General features: G+C 47.8%; 1 long non-coding RNA gene and 2 pseudogenes across 2 annotated transcripts; 2 read left to right on the top strand and 1 right to left on the bottom strand.

Annotated features, from left to right (window-relative positions):
* Nucleotides 1–274: 274 nt before the first annotated feature.
* LOC147186625 (uncharacterized) lies at nucleotides 275–9,183 on the top strand (annotated as a pseudogene).
* A 4,481-nt stretch (nucleotides 9,184–13,664) lies between these two features.
* On the top strand, nucleotides 13,665–16,478 carry LOC147186626 (interleukin-17F-like; annotated as a pseudogene). The gene is made up of 3 exons (XR_015098927.1): nucleotides 13,665–14,647; nucleotides 15,554–15,759; nucleotides 15,834–16,478. The product of XR_015098927.1 is annotated as an interleukin-17F-like (transcript).
* A 2,563-nt stretch (nucleotides 16,479–19,041) lies between these two features.
* LOC147186627 (uncharacterized) lies at nucleotides 19,042–19,909 on the bottom strand. Its single transcript, XR_015098994.1, has 3 exons — nucleotides 19,789–19,909; nucleotides 19,537–19,551; nucleotides 19,042–19,234 (listed from the first exon to the last, which is right to left on the bottom strand). It is a non-coding gene; the product is annotated as an uncharacterized LOC147186627 (long non-coding RNA).
* Between the last annotated feature and the right edge of the window lie 134 nt (nucleotides 19,910–20,043).

The raw sequence follows: 20,043 nt of genomic DNA on the forward strand, positions 1-20,043 counted from the left end.
AGTGCTCACTTCATATCTGGTAAGTACTTGGGAGTTAGATCGACCATGTCAAATTATATTCTATGTTGTGCGCGCGCATATATCTTTCTCACTGCATATGTATCATTTAAATCATTAAATGTAATTTTTAAATTTTACAGGAATAGCATCCCTAGAACATGGTAGTCCAGATGTCGTTCAATCTGTATTTTCGCTGAACAATGAAGCGAGAAGAATCTGCAAGGCGTGTCTCCTCATCAGCACAATCATCCAGAAAGGTGAACCCGCTTGCGAGATGATGCTTATGTTTCTTCGTCAGGATGACCCCTACAACGCAATGAAAGGTGAAAGGTATCTTTCATTTAGATTTACGTTTACCGGAGATGCAACAGCACCAATGTTCCCTTGAAGCGCAATGGTCGCACTCTCTCTCTCTCTCTCTCTCTCTCTCTCTCTCTCTCTCTCTCTCTCTCTCCCTCTCTCACCCCTCTTTCTCACGCTCTCTCACTCTTTCTCTCTCTGCTCGCCGCGCACGAAGCAAATAAAAGAGACAGTATTCCAGAGAATCAACAGCATGATGTGACACACACAAAGCTTCCAAAGTGTCTCGTCACGCTGGGCGGAGCTGCAAAGATACGCAGCCAATCAGCTCACAGGATAAATCCACTCGTGCTGTCATTGGTCGACATCGCACCGGAAACCAATCGTGCGCCTTGAGGCAGTGCCCGTTGCCTAATAGTACAGGCATGGACAAAACCTCTGAATTGTTCGGCATTTTTTTCTGAATACAGTACTTTGGAAAAAAATGTAAAATGTGATGTACGGAAGCCGTGATAAATGAAGCGCGAAATAACGAGGGATCAATGTCTAGTAATCGCTTTTTTTCACGGTTCAGAAATGCTCCACGAAAGGTGAAAATCACACAGTAGAATTTGCGCTCTGGACTTATCCACCACTCAGAAATGTGCAATGGCACACTCTGTGCAAGTCTTTTTCACAAATACCCAAGGATAAAAAAAATTAATAAACCACCACCGTGGATAAAAATAAAGGGGGAAAAATCCACGACGAATATGTGGTGCTGGTCATGTCACATTTTGAGTTGTAATCTGAACTAATCTAGCTCTCTGAGTAACCTTCATTGTAATTATAAACCAGAATTCCATGGGTGTTTTTGTCTTCTTGTGTCTTTTATCAGCGAAAATGCTTGTCCTGAGTGGCTGGATGCAGAGCCCTTTCACTTGAAAGAAGAAGAGGAGAGCAAAGAGGAAGAACAGCAGGTCCGATACATTAAAAGAGAGGAGGAGCCAGATTACCCTTGCACGAAAGATGGTGAGAACACATCATCAAATGATGATGAGGAGGATGAAGAGTCTGATGGTGATCTTACTAGTCAGAGTGCTTTGAAAAGACATGTGAGAATCCACACTGGTGAGAAGCCTTTTACCTGCACAGTTTGTGGCCAAAGATTCTCTTGTAAAGAAAACTTAAATGATCACAAAATAACCCACACTGGTGAGAAACCTTTCTCCTTCTTAGTTTGTGGCCAAAGATTCTCTGAGCAGGGAACCTTAAAAATACACACCAGAACACACACTAGTGAGAAACCCTATTCATGCTCAGTTTGTGGTAAAAGATTCCCCCAGAAGGGAAACTTAAAAGTACACACAAGAAACCACACTGGTGAGAAACATTTTGCCTGTTCAGATTGTGGCCAAAGATTCTCTCAGAAGGGTCTCTTAAAAAAAATCACACAAGAACCCACACTGGTGAGAAACCTTTTGCCTGTTTAGATTGTGGCCAAACATTCTCTGACAAGAGAACCTTAAAAATTCACACCAGAACACACTGGTGAGAAACCTTTTGCCTGTTCATATTGTGGCCAAAGATTCTCTCATCACGGAAAGATGAATGAACCACACAAGAACCCACACTGGTGAGAAACCTTTTGCCTGTTCAGATTGTGGCTTAAGATTCTCTCAGAAGGGAAACTTTAAAAAACATCACACAAGAACCCACACTGGTGAGAAACCTTTTGCTTGTTCAGATTGTGGCAAAAGATTCAGTCAGAAGACACACCTAAGAGGACACACAGGAACCCACAAAGGTGAGAAACATTTTTCCTGCTCAGATTGTGGCCAAATATTCTCATGGGAGTCTCAGATTAAGCATCAGATCTGCTTTTTCTGCCATCTCTGATTAGTTCAGATCACGTTATCACTTCAGGTCATTCCGGGAAACAACAATAGATTGATACCATCCTGGGGCAGTGAATGGATGGTTTGGTTGCCGGCTCAGCAAACAATTACCGTATTTTCTGGAAAAATCTATTCATCGAATTTATCAATCTCAACAAGTGACAGACAAATACGTAGCGATGCCACTCGAGCGAAGCGCACCTCAGCAGTCGATAGTCCGCTGCTCTCTGCAGTGTGTGCGTCAGCTAAGCTTAGCTGTTGTTTCGGCTAGGCTAGCGTTGTCGTAGATCAAAGCATATTTGATTTGTGACGTTGGTTGCTTCCAAAAGACGTGCGCGTGCGTAAATGTTCGCGCAGACGCACACACAGAAGAGAGCAGCGGACTTTCGACTGCTGAGGTGCGCTTCGATCAAGTGGCGTGGCTGGAGAAGCTGGAGTTCCGTGTTTGGGTCAGAAAAATTGCTGGCGATTATACGTCGGCCTCCTGCCGAGTGTGCAAGAAGGGCATCTCCGTGAGAGGTAACACTTGTCATAGCCTCCTGGTCAAGTCAAATGCATTGAGGCATACAGCAAAACAGAAGACAATATATCGCCAAGAACTTGCAAAAGAGATTGAGGAGAAAACTAAGTCACTGTCTGCTATTCTCTAATTTTCATATCAGTTTCATATTTGTCATTCTAAAACATTGTCATGATGTCGAAAGACATATATTAAAAATTCTGTTTCTTTGTGGATTTTGGATGGAAGAAAGGTGCACATTTCTTTCCATCCAAAACTGATGTACTTTGTAGAACACTAATTGTTTCAGATGAGGTAATTGCAACCACCTGGGAAGGGCCAATTGTTGCTTGGACCTGATTGGCCTGAAGCTCAAGTGAACTCCCTTTAAAAGATGAATGAGGAAGTCACTGGGGGCCGGACAACTTGGAGAGCAGTGCTACACGTGGGCTGCTCAAAACTGGTCAACTGTCACTCCTGAAAATAAAGAAAACTGGAAAATCTCCTTCCTGAATCCTGGCTGAATTGCCTTTTTATTCTTTTTCACCTGGCCTGCTGTTTCGCCGCACAACAAACATGTCTGATCATTGAATGTGATATGAGGGAAAATAATCGGGTTGGACCATTAAAACTTTTCTATGTGTGTTTTATTTGAGAATTAATTAAAGCTTTTTTTCATTTTCCTACCTGTGATACAGGTAGGAAAATGAACATTTGACAGACAGTATGTCAAATAAAGGGTTAAGTGATTGCCCCTAAAAATAAATATGTGCCCTTCCTTTGGCAGCAATGATTTGAACACCAGCTCAGTTATAAGTGGCTTTCTGTTCAGCCCGTGTATTGCTGAGCAGGCAGGAAATCCACTGTGAATTCCCCACTGAATGGAGAAAAAGTCCTTAAAATGGCTAAATTGGTCCAAGTCATTAAAAGGTCAATAAATAAAAAGCAAGTGGAAGAGTGGGAACCCTGAGTAACCTTCATTGTAATTATAAACCAGAATTCCATGAGTGTTTTTGTCTTCTTGTGTCTTGCAGATATCAGCAAAGATGCTTTTCCTGAGCGGCTGGATGCAGAGCCCTCTCACATTAAAGAGGAAGAGGAGAAAAAAGAGGAAGAACAGCAGGCCCTATACATTAAAAGAGAGGAGGAGCCAGATTACCTTTACATGAAAGATGGTGATAACACATCATCAAATGTTGATGATGATGAGGATGAAGAGTCTGATGGTGATTTGACATGTCACACTGCCTCGCATGGTGGGATGCCTCCACATGGCGCGAGGGGGAACGCCGGGGGTCTCGAGCCCCTGCTGCGGCTGAGTGCCCACCAGCCGACAGGGAAGGAGGAGGGACCTCACCGGAAAGAGAGACCCGATGCTCGCCCCGCCGGAACGGAGGGAAGTGGGAGTAGCCGCCCCACAACCCTCCTTAAACAAAAGTCAGGCAAGGGCCCTTTCAGGACCCGCACGTGGCGCGACCAGGTGGGACCGAAAAGGTTCCCCAGGGGGTGGGATAGGGATGGTGAGAAGGAAGCGCAAGCAAGGCGGGATGGACAAAAGACATGTGGAAGGATGGGTGAAAGACAGACTTGGTGGGGATTCACCCTCATCCAGGCCCCGGGTCGTAAGAGGGGAGCAAGGAGCAGAAACGACAAAAGAAGAGAGAGGAATGAAAGAAGGGGAGACAGGAGGAAACGAAGGGCGGGACGGTAAGGGGGAAACAGAACTGAAGCTCGGGCTAAGAATGGAGAACGAGTGATAGTCACATGGAATGTGAGGAGATTGAGTGTGAGAGAAACATTTAGAAAGAGGTTGAGGAGAGCAGCAGAAAGAGTCAACAAAGAAAAATGGAAAGTGGTGCTGATGACGGAACTAAAGGCAGAAGAAGCAGGGTGGTGTGGCTGGGTGAGGAGGAGGAACAGGTAGTGCTTGTTCATGGGAGGAAAGCCGGAGTGATGTTGAGGGGAACGGCATTGAGGACGTGGTTAGAGGAAGGACAACAGAAGTGGCTGGGAGAGAGAGTGGTGGCGGTGGTGTTGGGAGGGCTCAGGCTGGTATCAGTCTACCAACCGAGCTGGGGAACGGATGAGCGAGAAATGGAGAGATGCCGACGAGATATGGGGAGTCAGGTGGCGATGGGAGGGAGTGAAAGACTGGTGATTGGAGGAGACTTCAATGCAAGTGTGGGAATGAATGTGAAGATAGGAGGAGTGTGTGGGAGGCATGGATTGGGGAGGATGAATGAAGCCGGAAGGGACTTAATAGAATGGTGTCAGGAGCACGATCTGGCATATGTTAACAGCTATAGGAGGTTTAGAAGGAGGGGGACGTGGCGACACACGGCGAGTGGAAAATGGTATGAGTTGGATGGATTTCTGGTGAAAGGGAATGAGAGACACCGCATGGTGAAGAGGATGTGGACTATGAGCGAGTACGAATTATCAGACCATAGGCCGGTGTGCATGAAGGTGAATGGGAAGTGGAAGAGATGGAGGACAGAAGAGAGGATCCAGAGGAGTGTGGTGCAAGCGAAGTGGGAGGTGTTGAAAGAGGAGGAGAAGAAAAGAGAATATGAGGAGAGGACAAGAGAGAAGCTGGAGGAGTTGAACAAGGAAGGACTGGTAAAGGAGAGCGGGTGGACGGAGTTGGTGAACATAATGGTGGAGACAGCAGTGGAGATATGTGGAAGGGAGAGAAAAGAAATATCCAACCCTTGGACGGTAGGGAGAGAGGAGGAGATAGAAGAGATGAAGAAGAGGATATGGGAGAGGGTAGACAGAAGGAACAAGAAAATGGAGACACTGAATGCGAGGAGAAGGTTGAGAGTGAGGGGAGGAGGGAGAGGAGTGGGGGAGATGGAAGAAGAGCTCACCAGACTAAAAGCGGAAGTGAAGGAAACGCGGAAGGAATTGAAGAAGTTGCTGAGGAGGCTGGAAAGAGACTGGTGGGAAGGGGTGATTGAGCACTGTCAGGAAGCATGTTCGAGAGGGAGGCTTGGCGAAATGTACAAATGTTTTAGGAAGTTAGGAAAGAGGGATAAACCGGCCGCTCGGAGCACTACTGTGACAGCAAATGAGTTCAAGGAGCATTTTGAAAGCGTGTCGAGGGAGAGGTACGAGGAAGAACCGAGAGTGATCGAAGAGGCGGTTCAAGGAGCCGTAGATCTAAGGGACGATAGAAGAGCGAGCGAAGCAAACAAGATCATGAATGAGGTGCCTGAGAGGGAGGAAATCATGGAGGCTATGAGGGAGATACGAGAGTCGGCACCGGGAGAAGATGGGGTGAGAATAGGATATAAACGGAGTGCGTGTGAGGAAGTGATAGAAAGAGTGATTAAGATAGTGAGGAAGATGTTTGAGCAGAGAGCGGACCAGTGGGATGGAAGTGTAAAAGTGGGACTGATGGTACCGTTACATAAGAAGGGGGACAGGAATGACAGAAATAATTACATAGGAGTGTGCCTGCTGAGTATGTGCAGCAGAGTGTTAGGAAGAATGTTAGCGAAGCGACTGAGTTGGTGGGCCGAACACCTGAGGCTCCTTGACGAAAACCAAGCGGGCTTTAGGAAAGGGAGGTCCACAGCGGATGTAACGCAAATGATGGTACGCATACAGGAGGACATAGAAGATTGTAAGAAGAGAGTGACTCAGGAAGGGGTGAAGGATATGAATGATGACGACTGGCCATGTGGAAGACTGTTAGATTTGAAAAAGGCGTATCCGAGAGTGAGCAAACCAGCGTTGTGGATGTTGCTTGAACAGTATGGGTTGAAAGGCAGATGTCTGGATACCATTATGGACCTACATGAGACGACAGAGTATAAGGTGAGGGGAAGGGAGGGAGTGAGTGGAGGATGGATGCCAGCGAGAGGGCTGCGAGAAGGATGCTCTACATCACCGATCCTCTTTAACATCTACCATCAGGCGGTGATGAGGCAGGCACTGGCGGCGAGGAATCGAGATAACAGGGAGGAGAAAATGGTGGTGTGGAGGTGGATACCAGGAGGGTCATTCGCAGGTGAACATGGCTGGGAGAGAGGGAGCTCGGAAACAAAAGAAGTGAGTGTGTCGAGCGCCTTGTTTGCAGACGACACTACTATAGTGGGAACGAAAGGAGAGATACACGAGAGTGTAAGGAGAGTGAAAAGTGTGATGACTCAGTGGGAAGAGAGGAACAATGAGGAGAAGGAGGAGGTGCTGGAGTTTGGAATGCAAGAGGGGGAGGAGATCAGAGTGTTAGGAAGCTGGATTGGTACTCAGGCAGACGTGAAAAACAGGATCAAAAGGGCAGGAAAGCTATGGGGGAGTGTGAAAGGGTGGCTGAAAGGGACACGACTATCAAAGAGGTGGCAAGGGAGAGTAGTAGAGGCGTGTGTAGAGAGCAGCTTGCTGTATGATTGTCAGGTAAGAACGTGGTTTAAGAAGGATGTGGGAAAACTACAGAAGTGGATGGATAGGTGCTATAGGTATGTGTGGAGTGATAGGAATGGAGAACCGCTGAGGCAAATGCAAGAAAGAGGAGTGAATATGTATGACGTGAGGAAAATGCTGGGAGTAAAATCCATTGAGTGGAAAATCGAGAGGCGAGTGTTGCAGAGAATCGGACATGTGATGTGTATGGGAAATGAAAGACTAACAAAAGCTATGGTATTGGGATGGTGGGAGGAACTGGAAGGAAGAGGGAAGAAGATGGGGCGCAAAAGGAAGACGGTGTTGTACTGGAAGAGAATGATGAGGAATGCAGGAATGGACTGGACGGAGGTGGAAAGATTGACGAGTGACAGGGAAGGATGGAAGCGGAGAGTGAGTGAGCGAATGGATCACCTGTATTAATGGGAAAATCAGAAAGGTCACAGATATGAGGTGGGAAGGAACGAGGAAAGACTGGAGAGGAATGTTAGGAGAGTGAATGACGGGTTGGTATGTAGGTACGAGGGGTGCGGAAAAGTGTGCAGGAGTAGAGCTGGTCTAACCATGCACGAAAAGCGGATACACCGCAGGAACGAGGTACAGGTAAAGTTTGAGTGTGGGAAGTGTGGGAGGATGTTTGGGTCGAAAGGGAATAAAATAAGTCACGAAAGGAGTTGCACGGGAGGAGCGCATGAGGAGAAGGGAGAAAGGAGACAGTGCGGAGGGTGTGAAAGGTGGGTGACAAAAGCAAACTATGCCAGACACGTGAGAGGGTGTGAAAGAGTGGACAGAGAGAATGAGGTGGAGAGGGGAGGAGGGAGAAGGGAGGGAGCGGGCGTGGCGCGTGGTGGGGGGGCTGGGGGAGGACGAAGAGCAAATGGGGAGGGGGGTCGCGGAGGGAGAAGGGTGGCTTGCGAGAGGTGTGGGAAGGAATTGTTGGCGGGGAACCTCGCGAGACACCAACGGGACTCGTGCCGGGTGTAGGACCCGGGAGGTGGGGCCGACTGCCCAGGATCGGATCGGACATGTCACACTGACAACAAACCCTGGAAATGTCAGTGTGGGAAGATGTTTACTTGTCAGAATGCTTTGAAAAGACATGTGAGAATCCACACTGGTGAGAAGCCTTTTGCCTGCTTAGTTTGTGGCCAAAGATTCTTTGAGAAGGGAACCTTAAAAAGACACACCAGAACACACACTGGTGAGAAACCTTTTTCCTGCTTAATTTGTGGCCAAAGATTCTCTGATAAGGGAAACTTAAAAAAGCACGCGAATAAACACACTGGTGAGAAACCTTTTTCCTGCTTAGTTTGTGGCCAAAGATTCTCTAAGACGGGAACCTTAAAAATACATACCAGAACACACACTGGCGAGAAACCCTATTCATGCTCAGTTTGTGGTAAAAGATTCCCCAAGAAGGAAAACTTAAAAGTACACACAAGAACCCACACTGGTGAGAAACCTTTTGCCTGTTCGGATTGTGGCCAAAAATTCTCTGACAAGAGAACCTTAAAAAGACACACCAGAACACACACTGGTGAGAAACCTTTTGCCTGTTCACATTGTGGCCAAAGATTCTCTCAGAAGGGACACTTAAAAAAATCACACGAGAACCCACACTGGTGAGAAGCCTTTTGCCTGTTCAGATTGTGGCCAAAAATTCTCTGACAAGAGAAACTTAAAAAGACACACCAGAACACACACTGGTGAGAAACATTTTGCCGGTTCAGATTGTGGCCAAAAATTCTCTGACAAGAGAACCTTAAAAAGACACACCAGAACACACACTGGTGAGAAACCTTTTGCCTGTTCACATTGTGGCCAAAGATTCTCTCAGAAGGGACACTTAAAAAATCACACGAGAACCCACACTGGTGAGAAGCCTTTTGCCTGTTCAGATTGTGGCCAAAAATTCTCTGACAAGAGAAACTTAAAAAGACACACAGAACACACACTGGTGAGAAACATTTTGCCTGTTCACATTGTGGCCAAAGATTCTATCAGAAGGGACACTTAAAAAATCACACAAGAACCCACACTGGTGAGAAACCTTTTCCTGCTCAGTTTGTGGCCAAAAATCCTCTAACAAGAGAACCTTAAAAACACACCAGAACACACACTGGACAGAAATCTTTTTGAGGGACGGACACCATTTTTTTTTAATATAATCCTCGTCTCACCCCTCGGGTGGTGTCCGTCCCCCATTCAGCTCGGGTCCTCTACCAGAGGCCAGGAAGCTTGAGGGTTCTGCACAGTATTCTTGCTGTTCCCACCACTGCACATTTCTGGACTGAGATGTCTGATGTTGTTCCCGGGATCTGTTCCAACCACTCATCTAGTTTGGGGGTCACAGCCCCGAGTGCTCCGACCACCACAGGCACGACTGTCACCTTTACCTTCCAGGGTCTCTCCAGCTCCTCTCTGAGCCCTTGGCATTTCTCAAGTTTCTCGTGTTCCTTCTTTCTGATGTTTCCATCACTTGGGACTGCTACATCCACGACAACGGCTTTCCTCTGCCCTTTATCTATGATCACGATATCCCGTTGGTTTTCCATTACCATCTTGTCAGTCTGGATCTGGAAGTCCCACAGGATCTTCGCTTGGTCATTCTCCACCAAGTCTCATGGAAAGTTTGAATATATACTGTATATATATATATATATATATATTCACACTTTATATATATATATACCGTATTTTCACGACCATTCGGCGCACCGTATTGTTGGGCGCAGTCTCAGTAACGGGTGCTATTTCTGTATTTGACACATACACAAAACAAACTGTATTATTGGGCGCAGACAGGCATGGTAAAACAGACACCATCTTAAACATACGACATCTTAGGGGGCGTGCCTTTATCGTCCTCTTACATGCTCACCCTTCACTCATTGGCGACTGGTACCTGCTCGGGGCGTGCCTTTATCGTCCTCTTACACGCTCACTCTTCACTCATTGGCTACTGGTACCTGCTAGGGGCGTGCCTTTAGCGTCCTCTTACACGCCCACCCTTCACTCATTGGCGACTGGTACCTGCTAGGGACGTGCCTTTAGTGTCCTCTTACACGCCCACCCTTCACTCATTGGTGACTGGTACCTGCTAGGGACGTGCCTTCAGCGTCCTCGTACACGCCCACCCTTCACTCATTGGCGACTGGTACCTGCTCGGGGCGTGCCTTTAGCGTCCTCTTACACGCTCATCCTTCACTCATTGGCGACTGGTACCTGCTCGGGGCGTGCCTTTAGCGTCCTCTTACACGCTCATCCTTCACTCATTGGCTACTGTTACCTGCTAGGGACGTACCTTTAGCGTCCTCATACACGCCCACCCTTCACTCATTGGCGGACTTCCGCATGCCTGTCGCCTTTTCTCTGTATAAACAGCAGTGTTGTGTCCAAGGACCAGCAACCCGAGGCCAAGGCCAAGGACTTGGAAAATTTTCCGAGGCAAGGCCAAGGCCAAGGACTTGAGAAATTTTCCGAGGCCAAGGCCAAGGACCAAGGACTTGCCTCCGAGGCCAAGGCCAAGGACTGATTTTGAAGCTGAGGCCTAGCCGAGGACATGTATAAAACAATGCTATTATACCACTATTATACAACCCTCCATCATAACCCTTTGCACTCCCTAACGCTTGAATGAAGTGTTTTTATTCAAAGAGTAGAACAGTCAGGGTACGTGTTATTTAAACTGAGAAAAAATAATAATATGGTATACATTTATGAATTAATGTTTTCGTGCAGTAGTTTCTTAATATGAAGTAAATCAACACTCAACAGGCATGACATGACACGGAACACAAGTTGAGAAATGACTTGGCATAGAAGTCAATCACTGACTGCAGAAAAAGCGGTAATCTCTCAGTGATAATTTTACAGTTTACCGGCAGCGAGTCCCAGGGACTCGCTGATCAGAAAAGTATGAGTGCCATTATGCATTGAGAGAGTCCCAAATTTCGACTTCTAAAAGGGTCTACTTATTCAATTGCATATGATAATAACACAAACAACAACATATACATACAATGATAAACAAATGCTGCAAAAATTTAAATAATTCAGGAGCAGGCCTGAGGATTTCGGAAATTCATGGTAACCGTTTTTCGGTTCCGTCGGATTACCCAATGGGAAACCACGATAACAAATGTTGGGTTCCGTAAACGTTCATCATGGGAACCCATTTTTCTATTTTGACTGATATTGATAATCAAGAATTCTGAAACTCAAAAGTATAATGTTTCACGGGTAAATGTTTGAAAACTGCATTAACAATGAACATTACATCAGCAGCTGTGTACTCCAGGTTTATTCCAAAAAATAAATGGATCAAAAAGTGGTGTACTCATGTGGCATCATCAGAGTATTTTTTCCAATCTCACGCTGCAAAGATTAATTGACTGGTAATCATTAATACAGGTAAGTATTGATGTGGCTTGACATCCTCTTCCCGAGACGATGCATGTGTAATCTATGATCAATTTGACGAAAGAATTTAACACACGTCATCATTAGTTCTACCAACAGTTAACATTAGCATTACTACACCTTGTGACGAATGCTTTATTCATAAAGTTACCATGCTACAACCAGTAAATTATAGAATAACCAATCCTGTTTCGTAATATTTTTCACTGCGATTAGCCTACAAATCTAATGACCAATTTGCCTCGTAATGGTGCCTCGCTCGTATCTCGCTCTCGCGTTCTGTGCATACGTCACGGGTGAGTTTAGTGATACGCCCTTTGGACGATTCATACGAAAAATCAGACTAGCATTCCTATTTCTTAAATATCGTAATTAGTAGACCTTGGTGAGGTTTTTTTCGCCACCATCTCAAACTTTCATCTGCGCGATTCCTCAGTTTGCGGACTAAAACAACAACCCGCATGTGCACACAACGTCATCTGTTGCGTCCCCCCAACACTGAAAACAAAACAAAACGAAAGTAAATTAGAAGAAACACACTCACACACCACATCACAAACACACATACAGGCGCAGTGAAATGGCGTTGATCACAGTCAATTCAAGTGCGGTGACTTTTAAAGTTAAACTATTTTTCGGTTCCGTGAAAATGACGCCATGGAAACGACACGCTACCGGTAACGATTGTTACTGCGAAGTCCTCAGGCTTGCCGTAGTTTTTTTGTTTGTTTGTTTGTTTGTTTTGACTGAGAAATTTCCTTGCGTCCCAAAAACGCACATTGTTTGTAACTGTGCGTCCCGTGGGAAAATTATGCGTCTAGGACGCGGGACGCAGAGGTAACGAGATGGCTGAATCTCTAAACATTCTTTGAGTACTACTATTATTACCACTACCACTAATACTAGATTAATTAATTTAATACCTTCAAGTTCACAATAATAATAAATAATTGAATCAACCATGATTTGAAACTATGTATTATCAATATTCATTATTCCAAACATGATAAAGCATTCAGCAAACATAACTGGAATCGAGCAAAAGGACTCCAAATCCCAACGGCCAAACCCAGAAGTGAAGTGCCGGCATTATTGACTCCAGCTGTAACGCAAATTACTTGGTTCAAACAAACATTCTAGTGCGACCGCACAAACGTGACGACTGTGTAAAAATAACTAAATAAAAGACACCACTGTTACAGAAAGGCTTTACACGCTATTTAAATTGCCGATCGCGAACGGAACGAACCGTGATTGAAACTAACTGTGATGCCGCTCTTTATACGTTGCGCCAACTAGCACTTGTCAGTGGCAAATCCGTTCCTCTTAAAGCGCCAGGGTTAATCCATCATTATGGGTTTTCTTGAATGGCATTTATTAGAATCCTTAATGATTTCTGCGGTCCTTGGACAAAGGATTCGAAGCTCTAATCCCCTATTCTGTCTGAGGACCCGCAATCCGAGGTCAAGACCAAGGACATGACTCTGAGGCCGAGAATCAAGGTTCGCACTTCGGTCCTCGAGCCAGGGGCGGTTCTGGATCAATTTCACTGAGGGGGCCGGGCTGGGGCCAGGGGTTTTGATGGGGGGGCACATTCAACCCAGGGCTAAAAAGACAGATTCGAAATCTTATTTAACTTTTTATTTCTTCAGACTTTGAAGTTGTAGTCATAACATTACAGTGATGAGAAAAAAACAGTATTGGGAGGGATAAAATGTCTGCAAGCGTAACAATACGCCGTGTCCATCTGTTGAGAAAATTCAAGCCAGGGGATGATATGGTACCAGCCTGCCGGGGACAAAAATTGCAAATACACTGAAGCTAGATGTTTTACATGCATATGTCTTATATATTGATCCTGTTAAATAAAAATTAAAATAAAAAGGGAGACTAAAAAAGTTACACACACACACACGCACACACACACACACGCACACACACGCGTGCACACACACACACACGCACACACACACACACCGCGCACACACGCAAATAGCACTCGTGTCGTGGTAATTTCCTTCTCTGCGGACTGCTTCTCATTTTTAAGTGGCGCAGCGCACTAAAGGGTCCGACTAGAATGTTAAATCACGCACTTTGGTTCCACCTTTCGCGTCGGCGACTCGGCACAACTGCGTAATCTGCGCTCGGAGGGGGGGGCCACAGGGGGGCCAGAATCGGTGCTAGAGGGGCACTGGCCCCCGTTGGCCCCCCCCCCAGAACCGCCACTGCCTCGAGCCGGTCCTCGAGGCCAAGGACCGGCTCGAGGAACACATCTCTGCTACTGAGCGGATGTCGAGGATTGAGCACATTGCATGTCGAATATCGGACGTGAACGCAACGCGCTCGAACGCATCGATGGCTGAAGGAGGCGGCGGGGGCACCGCAGGACGTCATTCGCGCGCATCGAGTTGCAACGTGGGCGCAAACGAGCAGAAAATGTGATGAGAGCTGTAAAACTGTGCGTTTTACAGTGAGTCACTCGAAACCAGGTCAGACTCTGCGACACTCGTCACTTCCTGTGCCGAGCGCCCACTCTCGCTCCGTCGCTCCACTCGTCATGCGCGCCAACTGGTAAACGTGGGGCACGCAGGCTCGTCTCGGGCTCCGCGCGTGCTCATCTCGCTCTTCTCCCGTCCGACGGCCCGTCGCCGTTACCGACGGCCGACCCGATCGACTTTATGTTGCCCGACGTGTCGGAAAAGGCCAGGACAACGCTCGATATCCCCCCCGGTTCGGGGGAGCGGCGGCCCACCTCACCCGGCGGAACGTCAACAGGAAGTTGGCCGCCGCGAGATGCGCCAGTCAGCAGCTTTTGTCTGCGGGGGCTCCGGAAGCCACCGTCCTTTCATCCCAAAGCGGAACCCGACGAGATCAAACGCTGACCTAGAAGCTTTCATGTGTGCCAAAGTGGGTCGGGCGTCACGCTTCGTCACGCCGGCCGGTCGGCCCGTGTGGTTTACCGAGGAAGGTCAAAGATGACATCGGCGCCGGCCAATCGGGATAAAGGCGGCGAGGAACGCCGCGCTCTCGTCATTCGCTCGCCACGACCTCCGGCGGCACCCGTGGAGCCTCCCGAGCGAAGAACGGAAGATTCCGCCTGGCCGCGACCATGCTTTCCATGCCAAACGCCGCCGTTGCCACGGTAAGACGCCGCCGTGCGGAGGTCGGTCACGAGAACCATTCCGAAGACCGCTGCCTCTGTGCCAAAAGCGCACCGACTGGAGTGCAGTTGAAGCGCAACGTAGCTGCCGAGACACGTTTGAGCCGACCGCGCGCACGTTTTGGCTTCGGCCTGGATTTGGGGTCACGTGTTGTTAGCATCACGACGATGACGTTTCAAAACAATAAGAATCAAACATTGGGTCTGCGAAGCGCCCTTTCGACAAGCTCAAAGACGGCAGCGAGTTCCAAAGCGGCCGAAAGTTCTCCGCCCCGCCGCGCTGACGACGGGCGATCCGGAGCGGCAGAAGCTTTGCGAGGGAGAGCGCGGATGGGGGGGGCGAGCATGGCACTCGGGCACACGCCAAAGGAGGGATTGCCCGCTGGCCGCACTCTTGCCAGACGGACGAGCTGTCCGTTTTTGGACGGCGTAGATTTGCGAGCGAGCGGCAGAATTTGAGCTCGACGGCGGTCCGCGGGATTCCTCTGCCTGTTGCGCGTGTTCGCTTGCGCTTAATCCGTGTCCAAGTTGCCGTCGGCTTTTTCAACGTGCTCTCATCTTTGCTTTGGACCGCCAAACGGCTTGCGGGCCTCGACCGGGCGAGGCGAGCCCGGTCAAAAGGAAATAGTCGGCGGATGTGCCGCACGTACAAGAGATTTCTGTGGCTTTTTTTCTTGTCTTTTTTCTGTGGCCCGCTGCTTGAATGACTTTGAAATGAACATCGGCCCCGTTCGGCTTACGTTTGCCCCCTCTTGCCATCGATTCGCCGCGATCGATACCGAGCATCGGCAATCGTCGGCACATATGAGCCAAACGGGTGCCGACGAGGACCCAAAAAATTGCCGGTTGATGAGGATTCTTTGATTTGATGACCGGCGATGTGTTCAGGTAGCGATTACGACGATGGTGGCGTTGCTGTCCGGGGGCACGGCCGGCGCGGGGGCAGACGGCCGATCCGAAGGCCGGGCGGCGCTCGGCAAGTCCTAGATGGCGAAGACCCAGACGGTGTCCCTCGAGCTCTACCCCGACATCTTGCGTCCCCCCGAAACCTTCCGGCCGCTGCAGAACCACTCCATCTCAACCTGGACCTACAAGTAGGAAAACGCGCACGCACGCCGGGAGACGTTTGTTGACATTTGTGACGCCGCTTCTTCCCCGCGCCGGTCAGCGTGTCGCAGGACGCGTGGGTGTTACCGCCGGTGTCGGAGGCCCGCTGCCTGCTGCGCGGCTGCCTGGACTCCAACGGCGCGGAGGACCTGAGGCTCAGGTCGCGGCCCATCCCGCATCAGGTTCTGCTGCTGCGCCACCTCAAGCCGGTGCCCCGCGCCAGCGGCAGCGCTACCGCTTGGAGCCCCGCCTCGTCGCCGTCGGCTGCATGTGTGTCAGGGATCAGCAGCCCCGGCGGCCGCCGCGGCTCTGACGCCGCCTTTTGGATGAACTTGAATCTCCTTTGTGAATAAAGATTGAACAGAGGAAACTCGACTCCTTGGTGTCGTTGGCCAGAAGACCGGGGAGAGTGGAGGACCGAGGTCGGGGCGCACCGAGCTCGATTCATGCAAAAGGGATCCCAGTTTCACACTCCGTTCTCAAATACATTTTCGTTTCTTTTGCCAAAAACGGGATGACTGATGATGAACAATCTCCTCTGATCAAGATCGGGAGTCCTCGCCAGGAAACAGACCGATAGGCAACGGTTTACTTGGATGAATCCGGTGACATTTTAAAATCAAATGATGACGTTTGCACCGTTCCTAGAAAATCTATCTTCCGTTTTTTTTTTTTTGGGTGAGCTCAATTTGAAACAGGCCCGCGGGCGACCAGTGTGTTCCTTGCGGGGAGTGGGGGGGGGGGGGGGGGGGGCACGTTCCTGACCCAGAGAGTTCCCTCCCTAAAACGTCCAATGTGGTCACTCGAGAGGTCCGAAGTTCTCCAAAGGGGTTTTGAGGCGAGGAACCACGTAGGTAGCCTTTGTTTGTACAGAAGCTTACTTTAGTTTTGCCCTGATGTCAAGTGCAGGAGATTTGGGAACTTGGGAAAGTTGAGAAATGACCGGGCCCATCAAATGCACAAATTAACTTTTTGGAGCTTTTAGCCATGTCAAAATGCTAATTCTGTCATCGATGAGTTAAATCCCCTTTTTCTCAGGGGGGTCGGGGGCGGGTGGGGGCCTCTCCCGTCCGACTTCGGGCAGTAGGTGGCCTACACCCTGAATCTGCAATGACCTTAGGCGTTGAAGATATCACCTATAGATGTTATATGTTTAGCTTAAAACTTTGTATCATAGACAGGTCGACTTTGACTATTAGGTCTCTGTCCTGAACATCCGCTACTTAAAACAAAGAATGTAGTGTGAAGCTGGGGTCCTATTTCCCCTTGAGTGATTAACAGCCCCCCAAGTGTTTTCTTTTGCGTCTCCCACCTTGGGAAAGTTCCTGAAGGCTGTCAAGTTCCCTAGAGGAGGAACTCTTCTCTCGAGATTTGTGCACAGCAGATGTGGTCTGTACTTTGTCAAAATGCCAAGATCGAACTACATTGACCTTTCTTTGTTTCTGATTTTTACATAAGGGGAAGGACTGCCCGCCCCCAATTAATATAATTAACATACTATGCCTATATGTACGTGTGACTGTAGTTGCTCAGGGCTTCCTGATGAAATCTGAGACTCACAGGAGCCTGAATCGATTCGTGTTGTGCCCTGAACGTTCAGTAAAACATCTTGCAAGAACTTCTCCATTTCCAGCCTCTGACTTTTGCACATCAACTCAGCCCGAATCAAACGAACACGCGGAGGACCTGGGGGAAGTGGAGAACGGTCAAGGGATCCCGCCGTGTCGACAACAACACGCTTCCCCCTGTTTGATCATCCTCCAACAATTGGTGACCCCGACGTGATTCGAGCTGATTGTCGGTCAACAGGCAGAATTTCGGCGCGCCATAATTGATAAGGTAAGAGGACATTTATCCTCTCGATTGATTTTCTGCCCTGTTGACTGATATGATGTGATGCTTCACGTTTGATTTGAGACCAAATTAGTTCGGGGCTGGTAATTGAGAAAACCTGTTTAAACGTATTACTAGGTGTATTTCGCTCTAATTCTGAGTTCTAGAAATAATAATTCCTCGTTTTACGGTTTAAACCCATTTAAACGTATTACTGGGTGTACTCCGCTCGAATTATCGAGTTATAGGAGTAATAATTCCTCGTTTTGCGGCTTAAACCAAAGGCCTAAAATAACCGGTAAAGAAGAGAAGTACAAGAGAATAAGAGAATAAGAGAAATACAAGTGAAGTACAAGAGAATAAGAGAATAAGAGAAATGCAAGTGAAGTACAAGAGAATAAGGAAAAAGGGAAAGGAAAAACTCATCTTCAGGGAGGTTGTCTCGTTCTGTTAAGAATCCTAGAGACTAGAATTCCTCGAGGAAGACGAGTTGATTTTAAGACTGATCTTATTTTAGGCGGGGTTGTTTCATTCTGTCAAGAATTTTAGAAACAGGAATTCCTCAAATTTAATAAGATCATAAAGAGAATACAGGAGAATTCACTTGTACAGAGATTTGCGAATAAAGAGGTTCGCGAATAAAGAGGTTTGCGAGTCAGAGGTTTGTGGACAACGAAGTTCACGGATATTAAATACTGCAGTTTGCGAATAAAAGGGGTTCCCGGGAAAAAGAATAAAGGGAGTCACACATTTCAATTTACAGCAAAAGGAAGGGCGAGATTGATAGGGAAAGAATTGACCTCCATTTGTGTGACGTTAATTAAATAAATAGGGCCGCTAATAAAATAAAAAGAGGAGGGGAGAAGAGGAGTTTGTAATCTGTGTGTCGTGTCCTTGTTTGTAATTTGTTTTGTGTTGTTAAAGTATAAAGATGGATGGGGAATTCGATAGGGAGTTGGAGTGGTTCGATACCCGTGTTATTCCAAACCATGGCCGTAGTGTGCTGCTGAGTGATCAAGTGAGAAGTGCATGTAGTGTGTGTGTGGTCGCTTTGCCAGAGAAAAGTAGAGAAGAAAAAAGGGATGAACTGAGAGAGTGGGTGAGAGAATGTTGTGACAAGGGCTGGTTCCCGCCGATGTCTTCGGCTGCGTGATTGGTGACTCTGATGAAAGAAGTAGAAAAAGCATGTTTGAATAAAAAGGAAAAATTGGAGGAAGATGTGAAAAGAACAAACAAGTTGTCTCCGAGAGGCAGGAAGGTGAGAGGAAGTCTAAAGAAAGTTGAAAAATGGACAAAAAAATGCCAGACTGTTGGCAATGGGCTATGCTGTAAAACAGTCAAGAAAAGAATCTCAGACAGAAAGTGTGGGAGTCAAGCAGCTGCCCTCTGCGCCGCCATCCTATTGTGAGTCTGCCGTGGGGCGACAGAGCGTGCCTATTAACCCTTTCACCGACTCACCTTATGCAAACGTAAAACAAATGCTTAAAGATACATCTGTACCAGTTTGTCCTATTTTGTCAGTTTATGGAGGCAGCCTACAAGTGGACTGGGATGGAGTTGGCGCTGCGGGTCGACCACCTTCTGATCCGACCAGACAGACAGCTGCGGACTCGCTGGCTGCAGGAGTCACTGCTTCAATCGACATGATACAAAAAGAATTTGATGAACTAATGAAATACAGGCGTGAGCCGCGACAATTGCTAGAAAGAGCTATAAAATTTAAAAGTTTGTTGACAAGACATCAGGAAGTGCCGAGGAATGTTAGTGACGAGCTACTCGCACTCTTAAAAGACGCAGAGGAGAAAGCACACAGACAGGAAGAGGAAGAGATGAGACGCAGCCGTGAGGCTCGAGATGTTATTTTTGAAGAGGGACAGAAGGAGATAGAGGAGGGGGAACGACGAAAGGATATGGCGACTGTGAATACACACCTATACATGTCCCAGCTGCAGAAGGAGATGACTGACATGAAAAGCGAGTTACAGAGCCTTAAAGATACACATCCAGACTCACCACTGAGTACATCGCGACACACTGAAATTGACACCTCATTACTGCAGAGCCCGCGAGGCATGTACACTCGTTCTATGGGAGGGATTGCTTTCCAAGCTCTCATGATATCCAAGGTGGACCCTGTGTCGGGATGTCAAGCAATGTATTATAAACCATTCATCCCCTCTGACCTCAGTCTGATGTTGCAGAAACTTCCTCCCATGCAGAATGGTGGAGAGAGCTGGCTGAAAGCCGTCCAGCGCGCCACGACAGGTCAAATTCTCACAGCAGGTGACGTAAGAGCATTGATGACGCAATCGTGCCCGCTGTCTCAGGTAGAGACTCTTTTGAAACAATCGGGACTTACAGACATTATGGACAACATCGCACTTACTAGCACACAGTTTATGAAAATACTGACAGCATTAGATGCTTTGTTCCCCATA

Source organism: Hippocampus guttulatus, chromosome 21 (genome assembly GCF_054856545.1).
Source record: "Hippocampus guttulatus isolate MCC_2025c chromosome 21, RoL_Hgut_1.0, whole genome shotgun sequence".
Taxonomy (NCBI): Eukaryota; Metazoa; Chordata; class Actinopteri; order Syngnathiformes; family Syngnathidae; genus Hippocampus; species Hippocampus guttulatus.